Below are 10,247 nucleotides of genomic sequence, written 5' to 3'. Positions count from 1 at the left end.
CTCGGAGAATCGAATGGATATTTCAAGCTGACCCACCACTCAAACTTGATGCAACCAATTTGCTGAGTCTAATCATCAGTTTAGCCAAGTCAAGTTGAAAATCCTCCTAAGTGGATCAAAACTTGCCCAATCATTTGGTTATGTGTAGGGACATCAATGGATCTGATCGTGTCGTGTCGAGGTAAGGGTATTCTGAAAATTTACCCAACCTAAATTCGACCTATTTAACAATCATGTCAAAAACTTAAATCCAAACCTAACATATTTATTAAATAGGTAACTTGACCCGATTGGTGTAACATGTTTTATAAAATTATAGTATTACGTGACAAATTTAAGGTTATATTTGATTGTACGGAAAATTAGGAGGAAATTGAAATTTCATGGAAAATGACAATTTTTCAGTATTTGACATGTCAAAAACTCTAAATTTGCATGAAAAATAATTTGCCAACACCCCCAATTTTCCTTCATTAATGACAAATCATTTTCTTACTCCCTCCCATTGAAAAACGATTTGCTAGCACACAAAAAATCAAACAAGATAAATATTTATTTTATAAATAAAGTTAAACAAAATAAAAAGGCAACACAAAAAATAAAATCAAACAAAATCATAATTTTATTTATAAATAAATATTTAAATTATTAAAAATTAATTATTTTTATCAAAAAATTTAAAATTATTTAAATCAATCTTCTTTTTTTATAAAACTCTAATTGAATAATCAATTTTAAATTATATTAAAAAAATTATAAATAAAGTTAGAGAGTTGCTATTGGCACCACAAATTTGATTGATTACTCCCCAAATAAAAAGGAAAATAATAAGTAAAAATTGAGGTGTCAGAATAAACTATCTCATTATTTGCTAGATATGATCTATTTTTTTAGTTTATATTATATGAGCCTAATCATAAGTGTAAACAACTACTAAAATTGTTTGAACAAGTGTTGCAATGTTGAGATTATAATTTGAATCAAACCTTTGTAATGTTTGAAGAATGTGTTTTAATCTTTAATTGGGGTGTGATAAATAATTTAAGAAATTCGGGTGGAATAATTAAAACATAAGGTGCCAATAATAGCTGTCTAAAAAATTTGGGGTGCCAATAGTAGTTCTCTAATAATTTATGAAGTTATGGTGTAACAATTTAAATCTTTCCCAAAAAATGATTTTATCATTATTTTATATAATTATCACAAAAGTCAAATTAAAATAACATTTATTTTATATTTTTTATGTAATTCAAACAATAAAATAATTTTCCACGAACTTTTCCATGTTATACCCAAATAATAGAAAAATATTTGTGTTGAAAACCATTTGCCTAGTTTGCCAACTAATATTTTCTCTGCAATCAAACATGCCTTAAGTTTCATTTCCACCACCAAAAAAATATATCATTACTAAAAATAAAGTCACACAACCATAAACCAATATCTATCAACATCACAAAACATAAATTAAATATTTTTCAAAAGAAGAAAATTCAAAAGTTCATAGAATTTTGTCCTCTATACATCCTTGTGGTATGGGATCTTGTTTTTGGATGCCACAAGGCAATGCAGCTGGGAAAGTTGTCTTACTAACTTAGTAAGGAAAATGTTTACCTTTCTCAAGCAAAAATTTCAATCCTAAATTATTTGAAAATATCTAAAAACACTCTTTACATATAATAAAATTTGAAGAAAAAAAAAATATATTATAAAAAAAATTCTATGAAATTCTTAGAAAAAAAAGATAATTTTAAAAATCATTAAATAATTGTTGATAGTTAAGATACCTCCTATGTTTCATGATTTAAAACGACGTGTTAATAACACAATAACTAAACATGTCAAAATGGGTTAAGTGGGTTGAAGTCCCTAACCTAGACATGACTCGTTTAATAATCGAGTTAGATGAGTTGATATTATTATCACCCAAACCCATTAATTTCATGTATTTTTCAAGTAGTGTTTGCAGTTCTTGTTAAAACTTAAAATTACCATGTAGTATTTTTGTACATAACAAAAAATAAGCATTTTTATCTTTTAAAAATATTTCATTTTTATTAATCTAAAGTATTTTATTTGACTCTTCAAGTTTTACTTGAGAATTTTCAAGCTGACTCAACATGAAATTTCGAGTAAATTTTCTGAGTTAAAAATATGTATAAGACTAAGTCATTAGTAAAAAAAAAAATTGATTGTATGATTGCACAAGGAGGCTAAATTCAATGAATCTTAACGTAGTGAAAAAGGAGGCTAAATTCAACTGATCTTGGAGTCGAATTTACCCCTTTCTAACGTAGTGAAAATGTGAAATACATGAAAAATACGATTTATCATTTGTTTGATTGTGCAATTTCACTAAAAAGAAATATAATATATCATGATTTTTCCATCAAAATAGGAAGATATTTGCTAATTTGGTCACAATGAGCAATTGATTTTTCTCTTCACGGTTTGAACTAATGACATTTTATTTCTCAATGTTAACCTGACACCCAAAATCAAAAATCAATTCTCATTTGATATTTTCTTATGTAATCTAACTTGGACAAAGATTTTCATAGGAAGGCAAAATAATGTTTCTTAGAATGTTTGTGGGGGTTTTTTTTAGGCATTCCGCTCCTCGAGATGTAAGTTGTCCCTTGAGGTTGGGCTCGGACTTTTGGTCATCTCATCTTGTGCCGGATGTCTGACTTTCCTTGACCTTTTCTCCTTATGCCACCTTTGTTGATTCGAGGTTTATGGAGTTTTCACTTGTGTCCTCCCAAATCAACCCGAAAGCTTTTTAGCCTTCCACACCTCGGATGGTAAAATACAAACTGTTTTGGACGGTTGCTCCAAGGTGTCTTTGTTTGGTGTTTGTCGGTATGATCGACCTCTTGTTCATCTTCCGCTCTTGGTCCTCAGCTTTTCTCTTGACAATGTCTTAATTAACTTCTAGTCTTATGTTGATGTCTTCTTTGCTTCCTTTTTTTATTGGTAGCTCGGTTTTCCTTCTTTGTTGGCGCTAGTTTGATCACTCTCATCTATCAGAATACTGTACTTTGAACTACGGACTCTTACCTCCTTTGCCAGTCGATCGACTTCCTCTTTCTCCTTAATGACTCTAGAAACGGTTGAAGATGGGACAATATGAAGGAAGAGGCCCCAGTGTGGTGCCTACCAAAGTTCCTCTAATGGGTTTGTCAGTATTTAGATTAAAAAGAATGAATCAAAGAAGAAGATGATGATGAATGGAAGATTTTCAAAGTGAATATTTTCTTGTAGATCTTTCTTCTTTCTCCCTTATTACTTATTTCCTATTGTTTTCTTTTTTTCCTTTACCACCCACCCCTTTCTTTTGTATGGTTGTTTAGTTTATATAGATGAATATCCAGGGATAAGTGTCACCACATGGCCGATCCAAGTGTTAGATAAGTTGTTTCGCTTGAGGCGTACTTGAGTGTTTTGAGAGATGAATCCATCACTTGTTGGAAGGATTTGAACTTGACATGTAAGGGTTGCAGGTTAAAAAAGATTTCTAACACCTAACATCCCATCAGTCTAGTTCAGATCTTTCTTGTACTTACCCCGGACGTGCTCAGGGTCATTCTCATGTTGTGGGTCTTAGTCGAGCGTGAGTTGAGGATTTGATTTGAGTTTGTTATCGTGTTATGAATGAAAGGACTTGGAGCACGTAGGGGCTTTTATCTCTCATAGGTCCATTTTTACAGATTTTAAGTTTGAGTCAAGGTCTTCACCAATCTGGTTGGTTTCTTTCAAGTTGGTTGTAGTTTGATGTTTAATACTTATAAACCTAAAGCCCCACCATATCCTACTTCAAGTGACCTCGGTTGATGCCGTGCTCTGCGTTTTTCAAGGCAGGGGGACGAACAATTATCTCTCTTCTAGATGTGATATTTCTAGCTCAGGATGTAGAGCTTGGTAACTTACTATAGGCTTGAAGAAAGTCTTTCTAAGTGGGCTTTTTATTTTATTTCTACATGGCACGTGTCCTTTATCTTATTGTGTGACTAAAATGGTATCCACAATGTTGACTCTTAGAGAACGTTTTATCAACACATGTGATACTTTCGATTTTTCTAAAAACATTGGTAATTATTTGGGAAATTTTCCTTTTAAACTGGATATTTTTTATATCTAATATATTAATATAAATAATATTAATTAACTCTCTATATGGTAATAAAAATTTACATGCAAATGTACAAATTAAATTTTTATATCAAGTTTTGCTAATATATCATTTTCAATAGCAATATGATGACTAATCCACTTATCTCTTCTAAAAAAAAATCGATCTTAAGTAGTATAATATGGCTAACCCTTAAAGAAATTCTACTAGTTTTTTTTTTCAAAAGAGTTCAATTTATAACTAAAAGATTCAACAACAAAAATAATAATAACACAAATGAAAATTGATGGCATGTTCTCATATGTTTGATAAATATTAGAGATGCCCTTATTTTGAAATTGATGGTATGCTTCTCTTGACCTCAATCTTCTTAATAAACTAATGGAAAAAAGATTCAAACGCATTGGTCTTTAACCTCTAACCAAAATTCCTTAATTTTTCTTCTCAAAATCAATCATTTACCTCAACCTTCAAATCCCAAGTCAAGATAGGATTTTTTGTTAAAATATAAATGATGTAATTTGTATAAAAAAATCTAGGGTTTTGTACAATGTTAGCATGATAGAAAACGATGTGTTGAAAACAAAGATGAATAGAATGAAAATGATCGGTTTTGGGTAAAAATAATAATAATTTAGGATTTTTTGAAAATTTAGTAAATAATGAAATTTAAGAGTAAAGATGATTATGTAATACCCACATTTTTAATTCGTATCTCGAGGAAAAATAAATAGTGGAATATTAAGAAAATCTTGAAAGTGGGATTTAGGGATAAAACTTTAGGATGTTTTTGATCATTGTTAATGGAATCTGACCTCACCATTAGATTCAAAATAATCGAAAAACATAGTTTAGCCTGTAAGCACGCTCAAATGCGAGTCCGAATATAAAAGTTGCAAAATCCTCTATTACCGGGTCGGACCAGGCTAAAACAGTGACTTTTTGTTGGAGTAATAATTTTTAAAATTCGATCATACCATTGGGTTCATAACGAAAAATTATTCAACATAGACTATTTATTTGTCATTTTTGGAGATCAGGAAGTTGAATTATCGCCAAAAACGAAAACGACATCAAGTTTATGGGTCACGTCAGGCCAAAAATGTAAATTTTTGATGGAGACATAATTTGTAGAAATTGACTATACCATTAGATCCAGAATGAAAAATTAGGCGAAATAGAGTATTCGTTTGTCAGTTTTGGAGACCGAATGACCAAGTTATCGTCGATCAAAACAATAGGCGAAATACCGAATTCGTCCCAAATATTATATAAATAATATTAAATTTTTTTTTTTAATCTCATCTTCCCCAACGCGTCTAAACAGCCGAGACCTATACGAAATGACATTTTTTTTTTCTCTTCGACCTTCCACCTCAGATCTCTCGCAAACGGTCCACTTTCGACGATCGCCGCAGAAGAGAAAAAGGTCCGCAGCTTCGTTCTCTACAAAACCCACCCAACCTTTCTTCATTTCACTTTCTATTTCACCCGATATCGTCAAAAATCAGCCGTATTTGGATACGGAAATTTCGAAACTTTGACCTCGGATTTCGTCCGTTTCGGGGTCAAACCGCTTTCCGACGCAGAAGGGAGAAACGTCCGCAGCCTCATTCTCTACATAACCCAACCAAGTTCCTTCCGTTTTCTCGTTTTTTCACCCTGTATAGTCAAAAATCAGCCGTATTTTTATACGGAGATTTTCGTAACTTCGACCTCGATTTTCATCGATTTCGGGGTCAAACCGTCTTTCGCCGTAGAAGGGAGAAGAGACGAGCACATCGAGATCTTCAAAACCACCAGGCCGGTTTCGAAAATCAACCGCTTCGAAGTTCGGTCCGTCTCGATTTCCATGCCGTTCGCCTCGATTTCCGCGCACGTGCTTCAATTCCGTCGGCTAGTGATTGTAAGGAACTCTCAATTTCTATTAGTAATCTAGATTGTGAAAATTGCATTTAGGATTTTATCGAAAAATTTGGATGTATTTTTAAAATATAGAATTATTTTGTTATTTCAAAAATTCACGCCAGAAATTGCATGTTTGATATGTTTAATTGTATTTTTAATAAATTATACGTGGGTAGGGTTTTTTTAACGGGTTATTGCCATAAATTGGGTCTTGTGCACTGCTCGGACCCCGTTTTGATATGAAATTTATTTTTTTTCAATATTATTGATAGAAATAAATTTTATAGTTGAAAAATATGATTTAATATTCAATGAACTCATATTGAGTTAATGAATATCAGAAAATGAATATTTTATGAAGAGATTGAAAACTGTAAAAGTCGAAAAAAAGGAAAAATGGTATGAAACGGTAAAATGTCAGAGTCACACCCGAGGGATGATGTCTGCATTTTACGTTATTGTGTTGTATGCAGGTTGGTGAACGGATATCCAGGGATAATGTTACTGGTTGCATGTTTATTTACTTTCTGTTAGCGCGAGGCGCTCTGTTATGTTATTTATTTTAGGCCGGGTGGCCACACTTGCATGGTAGGAAACTGGATATCTATTCTTAACCTTGTATTGTTAATTTCTTTTTTGTTTTCAAATGAAAATAATATATATAAGTAGTTATTTTGTGAGCTGTTAAAGAGTTTGTGAATGCCTGAAGGGATAGTGCATCATATCATCCGGAGTGGTGTACTATCCTGGGATGTACGGTAGGGACCACCAAACTCATACGTGGTATGGGACGCGTATGAGAGTGGAGTCACAACTGGAATCCGGATTTATTCCTCTCTATCTTTACCAGTGAACTTGTAATGTAAAGGTGGTCGTATACGAATGGTTTGTATCTTTGGGAATCACATGTACGCATGATAGGCATAGACGAAGATGATTAGTCAGTGATCACTAACAATCTATAGTAGTCGAACGTTCTGACACATCGAAAAGAGACCCATTGCTTACGGTCACGTCAAACGGCCAGCCTGAGCCGGATAAATGGTCAACCAAGCGTGGTAAGTGCAGCGACCGGCCACAAAATCAGGAACTAAAAGCCCGAGAGAAATTGTAACATCATGTCCCGACTGGGAGCGATCCAGTCGTGAATCCCAACACTCTAATTCCAATACTCCACCATTGTGTATTATGTATCTGCTGCTTTACTTTGATATATAAAATGAAATGCATGTTTAATGTTTCCATTTGATCAATTAGATTTGTACATAAAGAAAATGGTATAGTGAGTACTGTTGATTGATGTAATGTCAGTTTTAAAATGTTTAGTTGCTCATCCCTGGCTATATGTACCAGTTAATCGTAGTTTATTATGTAAAACTTTGATTATTTTAAAATGATTCAGTATGCTTATTCGTTCATGCTAGGAGGGGTTATTGGCAGAAATTGTTTGTGTCCCTACTGGGTAACCATTGTTACTCACCCTTCTCTATTTTTTAGTTTCAGATTCAGAGCTTGACGAGGCAAGTATAGAGTACGAATGAAGATCATCTGGTTGGTCAGATAGACAACCAGAATTCGTCACCTGGTAAGTACTAGGGCTATACCCCCTAATGGTGTCAATTCCCCCAGGTAGTTTTATGGATTTTGTCTTGAATGTTAGGAATTCTGTTAGAGTGAAAAATTTTGTATAATCCTGTATTCTGGTTATTCTTCCGCACTCTGATCTTTCGTACGTTATTAGACGTGTATAAGCTTCCGCTAGTATTATATTTTGTATATGTATGCAGGATTGTATGTCGTTTATCAGGTGCAGGTTGAACGCCTTGGAATGCTAACATAAACAAAGGAGACCATGCCGAAATTTCGAGGTGCCACTTAGTACCTCAAGATCTGACATGGGGATTTGTGTTAGCGTTTGGCGGGGCGCCACAGATTAACTGGTTTTGGGAAGAAAAAAATGATGATTTTGGCCAAATATTGAAGAATAGGGTATTTTGGTCTTTCTCCAAAAGTCATGGATTTGAACATTGCGTATAAAGAATTGGATATTTAAATTCTTGATGAAAAACCCTATAATGCAATGGCATTTTTAAACTCAATTTTTGGTAGTCCTTCCAATAGGCAACAATGTACCACATGGCATTTTGAGCATCCAAAAAGTATGATACCATCTATTTTCAACAATTGTAACATGGTATGATCGACCAAAGGACTCAATGTGATGGACAATAGGGGTGTCAATGGGTTTGTTCTGGTTATGTTCTTAAGGTATTTAGAACTGAAACCACTATATTTTTTTAAGTTCTGGTTCGACAATAAGTGGAATTGGAATTAGAACCACCAAAAAATGCAGGTACTCATCAATTCCAATTCTTGAGAATTGAATGATAAAAAATCTTTTGAATCATTGTAAAGTTTTTATTTTTTCCTAAAAAAAAATACTATATTATCTACAAAATATCAATTTAATTACAATCTGTTTTATTAAAAATAGGAGTTAATGATTTTTTTTCTTCACAAGCTACAGTTCATCTTCTCTACAAGTATAATCTTTTTTTTTTTAAAGAAAAATATGGCTCACTTTAAGTTCTAATACATTGCCTATATGAAAAATTAAAAAACTTTATAGAAAATATATTAATTTTAAAATATTAAAAACCTTACATAATCTATAATATAAAAAGAAATGACAAAAAATTGGCTCTGGTATTTGCGGGTATCTATTGGATAGAATCTAATGGCTTCAATTTCTATCGGTTCAGATCCATTTTAGAGCCAACTCTTATCAATTTGAATAAAAAAGGAATCAATGCCAGGATTATTTAGTTTCAGTTCTAGTTAAATGGGCATCCATTAACACCCCCAATAGATGATCCACATTTATCATCTCACTCGGTGACCTCTGAGAGGCATGGTTTTCCTAAGTTATCTCAATATTGTTCATTAAAATAAAATCAGTCATATCAGCTCGCTTGGGATCTAAGATGACCCATTCGAGATATTGAAAATCTCGACCGAGTTGATAAAACTCGATCGAGTCAAACATGCTTTTATATTGTGACTAATCATCTTCTAATTTAACATATTTCATAAAAATAATAATTATGTAGATAAATAGATAGGGTCGAGATGAGGGGACAATCTTATTTTGACAACCATTTGTCCTATATGGGTTAGAAGTTTCAAAATCGAGAGTATTTTTTTGCATTTTTTTTCTTTTCACGCCTTTATCTTTGAGCACATTTTTTGGTCTAAAAGGGCATATGCCTAGTTTTTTTGGGTACTTGGACATGACTTAGGGATGACCAAAAGAAAAGTTATGGCTTCAAGCTCATTTTACTCTGGCTTAGGCAAAACTAGCTTCTCTAAATAACTTCGACCTATAGTTTATGATTCAGTCCCCCTATTGAAAGTGGTTTAAAGTTGAATCATAATAGACCATTAATTTTTCTCGTTAATTAGTAAATTAGTTTGGATGGAGTTAGAAGTTTTGGAATAGGTTGATTTTTTGGTGAGAATAACTATATGACGAGGACTGAGGAGATCACCCTCCAAAAAAATTAGCTCAATTTCTAACCCATATAGGACAATGGTTGTCAAAATAAGGTTGTCTCGTGATCCCAACATTTTTGGGGATCTTGTCTTAGATTGAGTCATTAAAAAACGAGTGAGATATCTAATGAGAAACATCCACACGCTATCTTGTTTGATAAATGATATGACTTAGATGATATTATGAAAATACCGATTGTGTAAAACAATAACAAAAAATGGGGAAAATGATTTGCCATAAGTATGAGATTTGTCACTTGAGGCAGCAAATCTTTTCTCATTCCCCCTTGATAAAATGATTTGCCACACAACATAATTTGGATCTCGTAAACACCCACATTTTTACACTTAAACTTGATATAAGCAAGTGCATTCAGGTAAAAAAAAAATCAATAAAATTGCAATGAAGAGCATCCACAACAGTCTCCCTATCCTCCTCTCTTCCCTATATTTGAGGAGGGAAGTGGGAAATTTGACTCCCAACTGTCTCTTTATCACGATTGTCCTCAAAATCCTTTCTTCTATTCAAGTTAGGATTTGATGAGGATGTTAAAAGTTAAATAAAATAACAAGAATGCCATTAGTCCTAATTACACAATATGCCATATATCTCATTGATTGTTACGTTTCATTCATAAAAGTTATATTTAGAGAG

Source organism: Akebia trifoliata, chromosome 11 (genome assembly GCF_017979445.1).
Source record: "Akebia trifoliata isolate Shusen 1 chromosome 11, ASM1797944v1, whole genome shotgun sequence".
NCBI lineage: Eukaryota > Viridiplantae > Streptophyta > Magnoliopsida > Ranunculales > Lardizabalaceae > Akebia > Akebia trifoliata.
Note: the sequence above shows the minus strand (reverse complement) of the source record.